The sequence below is a fragment of the Mesoplodon mirus genome (genome assembly GCF_964341445.2).
Source record: "Mesoplodon mirus genome assembly, contig: HAP1_SCAFFOLD_1166, whole genome shotgun sequence".
Classification (NCBI taxonomy): Eukaryota; Metazoa; Chordata; class Mammalia; order Artiodactyla; family Ziphiidae; genus Mesoplodon; species Mesoplodon mirus.
This window is the reverse complement of record NW_028294909.1, coordinates 28,532-42,859: the sequence shown is the minus strand read 5'-3', so window position 1 is coordinate 42,859 and position 14,328 is coordinate 28,532. Positions and strand designations below refer to the sequence as shown.

Here is a 14,328-nt window from a genome sequence, read left to right as displayed (position 1 = left end):
CTAGAGTCAGTATGCATTCCAAATATATTTTTTTATTTGTTGTTCTCTTTAATATCTTCAGACACTTCCAAAATGTCTAGCATTGCGGATGATGAAGAGATAGTGGAAGACAGATTCGATGATCAGAGTTTCGACGATGCCCCGCTTTCAGATCGTGAATCAAACTGTGAGTTTGCACTAGAATTGTTGTATACTAATTAACGAGGTACTAGTAGAATTTCCTCTGCAATCTACCATGTCGTGATGTCATTGTGTAATACTTTTTTTTTTAATTTAGTTGATGAAAAGGAATTGCATGAATATGACAATGTTCAACAATCCGTTGACGAAAGGACCAACGAACCGACAAACCCTTCTGTTTCATCTTCAGGAGTCGTACAAACGAGCACTCCTATTTGTGTGTTACTGCATTTTCATATTAATTCTATAGCCATCCACTGCATATTCACTCTTTTACATATATATACGTATGCACACGTACATACATGTGTATATACATATATATATGCATATATATACATATATGTGTATATATACATATATATGTTTTTCAGCCTTAATAGCCAAAGCTACATCTCGACATCATGATCTTGCTAAAGAATTCCATGGTATATCTCTGATCCTGCCTGAAGGTAATTTACATGGAAAAATTGGCTTTAGTTCGGGTTCCTTTTATGTGTATAGAGTTGTTTTTTCTTTTTAGCTTCATCTACACTTGATGAGCACTCTGTTGCGGAAACCACGGGATCGCTTCATTTAAGTATAAGGACAATTCAAGAGGTTTTAAAGGTATACCTTTGATCCTAACGAAGAGTGTATCTTCGATAATCAAAAATTCTGAAACGAGTATTTATTGTCTTAACTTAAGCAAGAAGTATATTTAAAAGTGACTATTACACATAAGTTAGGTTAGTAAATTCTTGCGAAACATTGATAACCCTGGCATGAAAAACAGCATAGTTTTTCTCAGTTATTTATTCGTTAAAAAAGAGATCGCGGTGTTTGAGTTCTTGGAAGAACGGTGGAATTATCTCTAATGTCGAATCTTTTAACCCGTTTATGAAAATGTTTCTTATTAGTCGGACACCTTTCCAGAATTAAAACGAAAAATTTTTCAGAAACAACCCTCTGGTGCTTCCACAGAATCGTTAATGAAGGTGTTGGAAGAGCATAGAAAAAGTCGAGTGAAGCCACGAAAAGCTCATAATCACCTTTTTGCGCCTCCGGTTTCATATATGTCAGTGCATATATCTTAATTAGTAAAAAATGGTGCATTCACACTGCTCTATTTAAGTAAACCATCATTGCCGTGTACCTCGCGTAATCTCTCTTCCACTAAATCATGCAGCAGTGGTGGAATCATGGTAGGAGCTGTCTTTTATAGTTGCCGCAATAACATTGCGCAATATATTTGTAGTTTAGGCTGGATTCGCTGTGGCAGAAAATGCTTTGGTAGGTTAAGTTTCAAGTGTTTCTGTAAAGGCTATCTTCCTGATTTATTTTCAAGGCTAACATATTCTGTTCAGGATAAAACTACAGATATGAATAAGACAATTGTTCCTGACAATGAAATGGTTTCAAAGGTTTCTGCCACATTGACGGTTGTTCTTTGACTTTATTTTGCTATCGTTCTATTTAGCATGATTCATTTTCCTTTCAGCTCTTTATTTTGCTCGCCCACCCACTACTTTTTTATTGCTCTTCTCCATATATTTAATCTATACAGCTTCCCGATGCAGACGTTATATCACGCGTCGCCTGAGAAGCTTATTTTGTACAAATTAAAGTTTGCAAAATTTTTTTGCAAACGGGTTAGTTCTTTTCGCGACGGAACTGTTCTAAGAAGAAGGAAACTAAGAGTACCAGCTTATTATTATGATTCCATATGTTTTATCATTGAAGACATTAGAGATACTCGACTCTATCGTAACAACTCGTATAACCTAAACGTTTTGCCATCAACTTTTGAACCTTTTGGTATACCATTTATATATATACTTGTGGAGTTTGTATATATGTATATATACATACAAACAAACATATATACAAACATATATACATATAACATTTATATATTTATAATATATATACATATATATAACCTCAGGAGGGGCTGGTGTAGAGCAGTGATTAGAGGTGAATTTGCAATATGCACTGTATCGAACAAAGGTTCGATCCCTTCATCTAAGGTCACCATGCCTTCATCTCTCCGTGGATGACGAGTTGGTTAAAACTTGTTTGGAAGGATAAAAGCACTAACTTGAAACATCATTGGGCCACCTTTGGCTAGTGTATAGGCCAGATACGCCTTCAATCATTCCTATGATGGTTGATGGAATCGACCACATGCCACTTCCTTCATGGTCTAATCAAAGCCGAATAGTTAATCCTTTACCTAAGGAGCTTCTACTCACCAATTTGAAAACTCTTTGAGCTTGTGCAATCTTTCCAGCGTCCTAGAGAGGTTTTCAAACAGGAAATTTTCTCTACTGAAGCAAAGTTAGCAATTCGCATATTGTTTAGAAGACATTTTAAAAGTCTCCAGTTCTACTTTCATTGTAAGCTAAGTAAGACAGATTTTCAAATTTATCTCTTGATGGGATTTGGGATTCAAGAGGATGGAATACATAAGCGAAGTTTGGAATTCCTCTTAGTAGTGTTAACAGTTGTTATGTGAAGGCACAGTCTAATAAATATGTTCATCTCTTCAAAAGATGTTGGTACCCTCGATTCTGATTCGTCGCCTGCCCAAGCCACTTTACTTTCACAACGAGATATTAGAAGTACTCCAAAAATTCTTAAAGTTCTGTTCATTCTCCCAGAAGCTGCAGTCCATTGCAAAATCTGTTCTCGATAATCCAAGTGTCGTGATGCATCATATTGCTCCACCACTGAAGTCATCTTTGTCCTTCTATGTACCTCTCTTTACTTTCTTCGCATATGAGAAGCACTGGATGTTTCTGTGGCTTATGAATTGTATTTTTTACACTCGTTGAACAATTCGAAAAAGTTCAGTTCTCTTCGGCCGACATAACACAAGCGTTTATTTGAACATACAATTTAACATCCAGTTCAACTGTATCACCTGTATTCCCGTTGATCTTCGATTGAATCAAGCGGGCGCCAGTAATTCCTCCATCTGTCCCTGTCGCGTGCAAGAGTGGTCCAAAGGGTTCTGCTCGCTCTAGGGACACGTTGAGCATCATACCATTCGTTCAGCGTGTTTGTAAAGAACTCTGAAGAATCGGGTCGGTGGTCTTCCTGTTGTGCGCTTGACATCCCGAGGAATCCAATCCGTGGCGGCTCTTGTCCATCGGTTGCCATTTCGTCGCATCACGTGCCCGGCCCACCTTATTTTTGACATTTTGGCGTAAAGGACGGCGTCTCTAATTTTCGATCGTTGACGTAGGTCCGAGCTTCGTATTCCCTCTCTCACTTGCGTGACACGCGACACTCCTAGCATCGCCCTTTCGCTGAGTGTTCTTTCATCCTGCCTACGTAGCGATCAGGTCTCTGATGCGTATGTTAATGCAGGAAGCATCGTTGAGTCAAAAATGTGGGCACGGAGTCGAGTGTTCTTCATCCTCTTCACTACATCCTCGATGCTCTTAAAAGCTCCCTAAGCTGCTCTCTTCCTCCTGCTCAGCTATGGAGCTACGTCATTCATCATGTTGAGTTCTCGAGTTCTTCTAGGTACACATAACTGTTGCATTCGGAGATATTTGTTCCGTTGAGCTTAAATGGGGCCTTTGAGACCGATCCGTTTTCATGAATACCGTTTTCGTCATGTATAGTCGAAGACCAATACTTCCACATACTCGGTCAATGTCGGCAAGCATTCGTTCCGCCTGACTGATGTTTGATGTTATAAGGACGATATCATCAGCAAAGCGAAGATGGTGTAGTTGCCGACCATCATTTTTCACTCTTTCATTGTCCTATTCCAATTTTCGCATAACGGCTTCGAGGCTCGATGTGAAAAGTTTTGGCGACATTGTGTCGCCTTGTCGAACACCCCTCTTTACGTTCATTTTAATTGCGTTGTAAAATGGCGATACGGTATTCTATTCGTGAAATTCTTCTATAGCTCACGAAGGAGTGGTGTTTGGGTAGCGACGCCCTGGTTTCCCAGAGCTTCTATCACCGCTTCGGTCTCAACTGAGTCAAAGGCTTTCCTCAAGTCGATGAAAATGAGACAGAGCGGTCTTTTATACTCTCGTGATAGTTCGATGAGCCTCGTTATTGTGTGTATGTGGTCTATCGTACTGAATCCTTTTCGGAACCCTGCTTCCTCGCATGGCTGTACCTCGTCCAATGTTCTGTCCATCCTGTTGAGAATGACTCTAGTAAAGAGTTTATTTACGACGGACAGCAGGCAGATTGGGCGATAGTTGCCAATGTCGTGGAGGTCTCCCTTTTTGTACAACAACACGGTTTTGCTGGTCTTCCATTGTTTGGAAGCTTGCATTCTGACAGGTAGCCTGTGAAGAGACGAGCCAGTGCATTTGCACACCCAAATCGGTTATGCAAAATCTTCGGTTTACTATGATGTGGTCTATTTCACTATGGTACTCTCCATTGGGGGATTCCCACGTCCAGCGTTGACAGAGGGGCTTTTGGAACTGTGAGTTACCATGGATTGTCTTGGTCGTCATGATAAACTCGGATAGCCTCTCTCCCTGTTCGGTCCAATCTTAGCGTTGAAGTCGCCAATTATGACTTTGAAGGAGGTATGATCTTCTCTGTAGAACTTCTCCAAGTCCATATAAAACGCTTCGACCTCATCTTCGTCGTAGCTTGAGGTAGCTGCGTAGACGACGTAGATAATTAGAGCCGGCATAGGCCCACATCTCTTCAACCTTAACCGTCCGATTCGGGTTGTTAGTTGTTTAAACGATTCGATGTTCATGGCCAAACTCGTGTTGACGAGGACACCAACGCCTCCAACTCCTCTATTGTCGCATGTTCCAAGGAAGAGTTCTTTTCCAGGATCATAAACGGCGTTAAAGGAATGATGTCTCCTCGTCTCAGCCAGTCCGATGTCGTCGTATCTGATCTTTCTGGCCTGCATCAGCAAGTCCTCAACAGCGGACTCAGATGCAAGCGATCTTGCGTTGTAGGTACAGATCGTCACCTTAGTCCTATCACATTTAGGTAGCCCAGATAGCCCTGAGATTGTAGCAGCCTCTCCGTACTCGTCCTACCCAACGCTGCCTTATCGGGGGCTCTTTCGTGGTCAGGGGAATGACTCTCATTTATTTTACTCTGTTTGGCATCTTTTGTACCCACGGGGTAGCTTGCCGGGCTCTAACCATGGGGGCTGAATATACTAATGAGTAGCTTGCCAGTCTTTCCCAGAGTTCATTGGAGTTGAGTGGACAGGACTCCTAACCGCCTCCCATGTACTTCCTAGTCACTTGCTTGCAGGCTTTTGGCCGAATTGACTTGTAGAATACAATTTGCACTGCCAGATCTGCGCAGCAGAAAAAGAGTGTTCATCCCTTTGATCCACCTGCTGCTCTGGGAAGCACAAGGTCGCTTTTGGTTCGCGTTTGACCCCCTATCCGCCACCTGGGGACGCGCCACGTAGCCTCACGACTAACCGGCTCGAGATCCATCAGTGAGGAAAAACCTCAGTGAGTGGAAATCCGTGGAACATCCAGTTATTACCAGCAATTGGTTGTTTTTCATTTGAAATCTCTTTTAAGAATCATAGTTGTAGTACTGAATTTATAAGAGGGTAGAGTTTTTGGCGTTGGTCAATAACTTTGGGATTTACAATCTATTACGCTGAGCCTCGAACAGGTAAAATATTTGCCCTATACGATCTTGCGTGGCCTACCGATGTTTCCAGGTAATGTTTTTTTTTGGAACCACTTTCCTGATCTCAAAGGATGGAGAGTTCGGTTTGTTTGGAGCGCGAGATCGAGCCAAGCCTCGTTTATTATAGGGTTCCTAGGCGATAAATACTTTTCTTTAAAGTGGATAGTTGTAAATGTTGTATAAAATTGGAGAAATATACTACATGTGTTGCAAAATCGACCGCCAAAGGCGACAGCAACGCATTTCAATAGAAAAATGGAAAACTAAATAGATAAGCCAAATTGTAGAGCCGAATACACAAATAAGGGGCGGGCTATTGCGAAACTACAGTGAAAATCATGAGTCACATATTATTCGTTGCGTGAGAGATGAGAAATTATACGTTGTTCCATGGGCTCGACACAAAAATTTAGACGTTGTACACGTTGTCTTAGGTGGGTTAAAAAAGAGATTAGATCAAGACGAACTGGAAATATATCTGGCTAAAAATTCACCTCTCAAAATGCTTTACATGGTGAAGACTCTACTCCGAAGCGAATGGTACCGCCAACATTCATTTGAATATTATTTCCTTCTCGGTTTCTTTTTGATTTTCTTTTTTTTATTTCCTAATGTATACATTTTAGAAAATGGATCATGGTGCTGCTTGTAATCAAGGGAAGGTTTCATGCGAGGGAGAGGTGCGTTGTGAGGCGGTTTTTTTGCTTTTATGATTTTAATAGTTCCTCTTTCTCTTACAATATTCGTTCCTGGTGGTGATCCTTTTCGAGCATCGCGACGTTTGCGTGTGTTATTCTATAAAATACAAACGTACAAATCTTTTGAAGTTGCAACTACAACTGGGTGGCTTAAGCCACAATCATTATTGTCAGCCATCCCAATGTTCACCTTAAAGCTCTCTTGCATCTTATTCTGTCTCTCTGATACCTTTCTGGGCCATTTATAATGAATAGAAGAATGATTGTAAAGTTGCATTCAAACCCCGTATACAATCCATTTTCCATCCTTGGATTAGGGTTATAAGGCAACGAAAGCAATAAAGGGAAAGCTAGGCAAGTAGGATCTAATTAGCAAGCACTCTATGTATAATAAGTAAACAATTAGTATTTGTGTATAAATTTTTGTGTTCGCTCTCATCAACTTCCGTGCTGTTGTTTGCTTGTTTATTAGCTATTCAAGCTGTTTTTCATACATATTTTGCTAATTGTACGCATATCTCTATGATGACACTTCACTCCGTTAGCTGCATAGTACTATATGTTGCGTCCTATTGCTGTTTGTGAGTAAATGTAAGCCAAAACCAACTATGTATTTTTTATGATCAGAGATATAATTCCTATATCTGTTGTGCTGGGATGGTTTGCACACAACATACATTAGTCATAATCATTCTTGATTCTGTGTATACTGGTTGATTCTATGATTGGGAAGAAGTGGTGAGACACTTCAGAGCTTGAAGAAGTAAGTCCACCTATACTCTTCAAATGTCGGTAAGGCAACTAATAGGTTTGCTAAGTTCCCCAGAGAGCGGCTCGTAGCTGTTTTTGGTCGTTATTCACTTCTTTCGTATGCCCCATACAACCTAATGACGTGCGAGTGAATGAAGTTGACGAATATATCTTTAGTTGAGCTCTCGACCGCATTCCTCTGCAAGATCATCTAGCTCTTTATCTACAAACGCTATGGTTCCATGCTTTTCACAACTGACTTCTAATCCGACGCGGAGGTTTTTTTTTCACTTACCAATAAGAATTTTATGACAGCTTTATTTTCTGAAAATTGAGATTTAGGTCTGTGCTTTATATCCCTCAACTCGAAGTAGCGTTCGGTTTCGTAGCTATTGGAGATACAGCTGTTTCGAACGTTGATGTTACCAATCGTACAGATACCTCTCTTCAAATAAGGGCGAAGCTCAGTCATTCTGGACCACCTTTTACTGTACACTAGTTATTTTCTAAAATCTTTCCTATCACTATTCAATGCTCTAATGAAGAACGACCATATTGGTTGCAGCTCTTGGACAGCCAAATCTTACTTCTGGATGCACGTCGTACTGTTCCGCTTCGAATTGAATTTTCCCCGTCTCAGAATGCTCGATTCTATACAAATCTTCTGATTGCGGTGGAGGGAGGAGGTGGACCTCAAGTGAACTATAGGGTATTCTTTTTTTTCTTATAAGCTTTTATTTATAGATAATGTTTCATTGTTTCTTTTCTTTTCTTAAATCTTTGTTGTGTAACTTCAATGGTGTTAATTTCATTTTTATGGTTACTTTCAGCTGAAATAAACTCTTAATTTTTCTTTCTACTTTTCTAATACACTTCTACATAAAGTATTATTTCTTTTAAGATGCCGGTTCGAGGACTGGGTGGAGCTGCAGTTGTTACAGTGAAGGCCAGAGATGACCTACGTATTTCACGAAATGGAACTTATATCTTACAGTCTTCTCATGAATCAACTTTCTCATTTTCGTTGACAAACTCAGGAAACCGGTTTGTTACTAACAACCGTTGTTGATTCAGAAGCTATTGGAAGAGCATTGTATGTGATTATATCTTATATGATTCATTATAAAACTTGAACTTTTAGACGAGCGTTTTCCCGTGTAGTCGTTTTATGCACTACAGAATCTGGCGCTCTGGAACACATTCCTGCTGATATTCGTCCAGCTCCTGGAATTGTGATAGATCGTGGTGACTCTAAGGAAAGGATATTCACTGTTATTTATTTTGCTTACGTCTTGTTTTTATTTTCATTTAAATGTCCTCTGTAGTAACACATTTAGATATGTGGTCGTAAACAAAATTCACTTAAAACTTATAATTATGATTTTATCCTGAAGAAAAATTTATCGTAACGCTCATCTAACTTTTCAAAAAATTTTGACGCGCTTAATATCGCCTACAGTTATTTTAGCCTTTTTAAGCTGGTTTCCATACGTCTCCATTCTCCCATATCTTCAATGAACTCAATTGTCTCTACTGCGTCAACAGCAGTAGGCGTTTTTGCATACCTGTATTTCTGTACTCCCTTTTGATTTCGAAACTTATTAGATCCATTTAAAGTAGTTTTGTTGTAGCAACAGCGAACAGCTACTGAGCTTCAAGTGATGGTATATTGGGGAGAAGAACGCACTCGTCAACGACTAAGATGGTTGATTTACTTTCTCCTCATTCTTCTTTTTTGAGACATGAATATGGTGTTTTCATATCCTTACGTTTCACTATTTTTTACTTTCTTAAAGGTATCTCTGTCATTTCAGAATAGTTTTGTACATATTTCTTACTTGTATTTTTTATAGCTCACGAAGTTTTAGTTTCGAGAAATTGAAAGACATTTCACATCTGTGTGAAGGGATTCGTTTTACGGATGCTTTTCTTGGTGAAGAGTTATCATTCTGCCCTCCTGAAGAACATCCCATTACCAAAGAGGACGTGCGACTTTTCGATCAGAAGCTGAGGATGTCTACTATATATGTGAGTCGGTAATTTTTCGCAATGTCTGGTTTTCATAGCTGTATTATTTGTAGGTTTGCTCCCAGCTAGTTCGCCTAAGGCAATCATTGGCCTCGAGCTATTCAACATCGCTTGAGAGGAGCCTTCAACCAGAAGACACTTTTCACGAGAAATCTACTTACAAAGTAGCTGTTCCTGACCAAACGCTGCAATAGATGGGATCAAATCTTATATTTAACTAGAGATTTTCTAATTTCTTATTTCGATCTCTGGATCTCTTTCACGATGTATGGTTAGAGGGTGATATAAAAGCTGTGTTTTTGTGATACATTTCGTTCCAACGCTGGAAATGCGTTTAATGTAATGTCATATTTGAAAAAAGTGAATTCAAGAGGCAAATGATGCTGTCGACATACTCTTATGGTCCTGAATACGGCCTGGATGTGGTCCATACAACAGGTTTCATGACGGAATCCTGATTGCTGTTGTTGTGACTCAAAGTTCACGATATGCAGAAGAGGGTAATCTTCGTGTAAAAATTGTAGAGAACACTCAACAAGCGTATCGGACAGTACTGATGAAGAATTCTTTTGCAACCTAAGGAGGAGGAGCGTGCGCGAGATCGACTATCTAGGATCCTTTCCTTTGAAAGTAAGACGTCATATGGCTTGTGGCTTTCAACCAGAAAGAATTTTGTAATGATTTTATTTGGCAATCAATGACGGAGTCACTGACCTATCTGTGAATAAATGAATAAAGATAGGTAGAGTCTCATGTGTAGATGGAAACGAATAACGCAGAAAATTATAAAATAGTTCTACAATTCTCAATTGATCTCAAAAAGAATCCTGAATGGTTACAATACACTACTTTCGTGGAGTGTTGCTATAGTTGAAAGTGTTCAAATGGCATTTGCAATACACCTGATTTAAATACTAATGGTGCGCGTGTAGCGTAGTAGTTAGAGGTGGCCTGCAATACGCTTTCCAACAATCCTTGGTTCGATCCCGTACCCAGGCACACTAAACCTTCCATTCCGCTGGAATCGGTATATTGGTACCAGACTTGGTTGAGAGGATAAACACACTGACGTGATAGATCGGTAGGCCACCGAAAGTCATTTTATTGGCAAATATATGCATTTATTAATCTCTACAATGCTTGATGAAGTCGAATGCATAGCGCGAGACTGATCAGCACTGATTGATTGTCCTTTATTTTTCAAATAATAACAAAAACCACAACAATCTATCGTACTTGGCAAGAAAACGGAAATATCGATGAAAAAAAAAACATAAAAAAACCAAAGTGTGCATAGGATGAGACCGATGTCAAATAATATTGTGGTTTAATGAAACGAAGAAAAAACTCGAAAGAATCTAAAATGCCCAACTAATTTATGTGTGTAGGGTGGATACATATTAGAAAGGTATTTCTTCGCGATTCTTTTTATCCGTTTGCTAGCCTTAATAAAAGAACTAATTTACGTGGAAATTGTTTTGAAATTAGCAAGATTGTCGCTTTTTAGATCCATGTTATATGGCTTTGGACAATTAGATCAAATTTGCCACACATTTTAAAAAGGGCAACCAGAAACAGTCAATTATTTTGTACAAAAATCCTCGACAAAATCTGGTACCTGTAACGCTGTAGATTCTCGACTAATAGATTTACGTAACCCTCACATACGAATCATTTCACATCGGATCTCTGGCTAACCGATTACCATTTTTTCGCAGGAATCTCGAAAGCTACTACTACTAAGAAGTCTTTAAAAACTAGACCGCTGCTGAAAACGTTTTCAGGAAAATCGTCGATTTCAAGACGTCAAAATGCTATGCGAACAAAAGAAAAGTGTCTCGTTGGTAGAATTAGTAGATTCCAACTGTTCCTTTTTTCAGAGTAGCCATGTTGTGTTTGATCAGGATTATATCATTTTAAAAGTAAATTATGACCTTTATAAATAAATCGTCTACAATCCATCGTTATTTTATCACCTGAGATTGTTTTCATGAGAGCAGCGATTTGAATCTTCCGATTTGTTAACAGACGAACTGCTCGACAACAATGTTACAAACCAAATTCAAGGTTTAAGGGCTTCGTTGGTCTGGTGCCGCATTGAACCAGTAAGGTTATTATGTTGTTAAATGGTTAGGAAAGTGTAATCTTCTGGAATTTACTAAAGAGACATCTGGGTAAAAATATGAAGGATATTGATACTTATACTACTTCATAATTGAAAATTAAACAATTGTTGTTCAACCCTTAAGTAGTCGCCAGTTATGCGGATTTGAAGAAGCCAATTGGTCCTGAACAAGTCTGGTACCAATTCTCCAACCCGACTCCGGAGGGATGATAGGCTTAATGGTCCTCGTGTATGATCGAACCAATACTTTCTTTTGCTGAACAGTATCACTTCTAATGTGTTATCAATTCCTAATTTTAATTGTACTCTATGAAATTTAATGAATAAATTGAATGGATTCTGCTGCCTAGAATATAGCTTTTCGGTTCGCTTCCTTAACACAAAAACGCCATGTGTACCAAAATCGGTATACACCCCTTGAAAGATTCCCAGAGGTTTTCTTACCGCACTTCTTGAAATCACTAGAAAAGAAAATTCGACGTAAATCGTATGTCCGGAATAGCTCTTCGAAAACTGTTCTCTCTCCTAATAATTTATAAAAAACCTCCATTTAGAGCAGCTCAATTTGGGACAAGAGTGTATTGCTTTTTAAGAGAATATACACTACAGATTATGGCCAATGAGAAAACGCAGATATTCCCTTGTTTAGACATTGAGGTTCATTACCTTAGGACAGCTTTTCACTATGATGTAATAATAAATCAGTAATGATAAATGTTCTAACTTACTGTGTTTCTTTTCACGACAGTGAAATTATTGGAAATAATTTGGATACATAACAGCATCATTGCAGTTCTTTGAGAATTCTTCTTCAGACTGTTCAGACATTAGGGGTGAGAAGATTTTCTGTTTGGAAACAATTATTAATTCTTATTACCACCAATTTTTATTGCTGGTTTAGACCCTTACTGTTCGAGAACATACATATATGCGATATTATAATACAGCCCATAAGATAGGTCCTTCTATGCAGTAAGTCCTCAGCCAAAGGAATACTTGTATACCAACACTATCGGTGTACAAATGCCTTCTCTTATTTAGAAATTCGTACATAAAGTACATCATTATGGAATGCACTACATCTGCACTAAAATTCAGTACATCCTGAATAACTTGTGAATTCTGAAGAACTTGGTTTTGTTCTTGGATCTCTTATGTGAGATGTACTGGTAGAAAGCTGTCACAATGAATTGTCACATTGTCATACGTCAGCAAAATGGAGATTTGCCATCGGACATCCAAATCACTTTCTTGACATAAAAGGCCAATGACACAATGAGATGGCATGATGAATGTTTTAAAGTGAAATAAGCTTAAAATGAAAAGTACACACACCTTAGAAAAGTTACTAGTACTTTCCTACTTTGGTAGTTCACTTTTTACAGATAAATAGCTGGTGTTATTAAAAATTTTGCATCGTCCATGTAATGTATGTGTAAAACATGTAATGTATAATATTTTGTATTTGTATTACATTATTTTATTTATTTATATTTATTTATTATATTATTTTGCATTTGCCCTCAGGGCAGAGACGGTGATTGCATGATCTCAGGTACAGTGTACCTGATTTCTTGCAAACTTGCGGAGACGAATATATTGGCGAAACGGGAAGACCTCTTTGTGTCCGCATAGAAGAACACCTAGATGGAAAATTTAAAAGCAAAACGAGTACTCCACTAGGCACGCATAGGACACAAAGACACAACGGAGAGGATTTTGATGTTAAGGTTAATATTCTTGATCAAGAAACTAGCATATCGACACGCAAAGTTCTTGAGGCATTTTGGATTAATTTCAAAAACTCAAACATGAACCGCAAGGAAGAGTGCCTCCTAATCACACGTGATTTCGCACAATATATCAGGATGATCTTCTAGTCTGATAAAGGGGCACTCTAGAAGGAAGTATACCTCATTCCTCTTCCGCAGACACAACCTAGCGGTTGGTCGAAGGCAGAGAAGTGGTGAGTATTCTATGTTATTTACGCGGTTAGGACTTGGTTTTTGAATTTCTCTGTTTGAGTTATTGACGTGTTTGGCTTGGTAGATCGCTGTCAGTCGACCTTTCCAGGCTCTGAAGAAGGCGATACGGCCGAAACGTCAGCCTCATAATAAACTTAACAACCTCGTGCTCGTTCAAAGAAGAAGAATCAAGAAGTATAATTCCACAGTAAAAAATCGCTATCTCATGGAAAAACAATGACCATAAAAGGCGAAATCACTTTTTATTATACCAGAAACAATAAAATATCATCTGGTTGCCTCCTTTATGTACTAATTTTTTAAATCAAAACCTTTGTGTCACATGAAAATCTCTGCAGTCGTCATTCGGACTTTTAATCCTTGGCATAAAGCATTTAGGATTACTCGCATCCTTCAAAAGGTTGTTTTTTAAAGCCATCTTACATTTAACGTGCACTTATCTTAGCTAGGGAGAGTGTCACAAAAACTAACATATTTCACGTTTTCTACTCTTGCTCTTCTTTTTTTTTAAAATGCGACGTGGTAAATGGATATACCTTATTTTTTATACTTAGTTTTCTAAGTATTGCTTATTTGTCCAAAATAATATTCCTTTTTGAAATTAAAAATAAGTGATCGAATATAAAAGAGTGATTTTTACATAAACGAGTATAAAGAGTAAAGTGACGACACGGAGTATACAGTTCATATTCATTGGCATCAATGGATTCAAACTGTGAAAATCGAAAATTTCAGGGTTTACCATGTTATCTACACATGTCTATTCACTATGACCAGTCAACATCCGAAAACAGCATTCGATTTCCTCACCTACAATTGGACCATCCAACACTTGAAGAAATCAGCATCGAGCGGGTGAAAAGCGTCGAGAAAGCGTGCAAGAGACTTTTTCGAGTGCCTTCGGATTTAATGTAGTAAT

The 14,328-nt window shown here is 38.5% G+C and overlaps 1 long non-coding RNA gene across 1 annotated transcript; it reads left to right on the top strand.

Moving 5' to 3' along the window:
- Positions 1-1,542: 1,542 nt before the first annotated feature.
- LOC309797876 lies at positions 1,543-7,551 on the top strand. The gene is made up of 3 exons (XR_014292846.1): positions 1,543-1,601; positions 6,450-6,503; positions 7,449-7,551. It is a non-coding gene; the product is annotated as an uncharacterized lncRNA (long non-coding RNA).
- Positions 7,552-14,328: the final 6,777 nt, after the last annotated feature.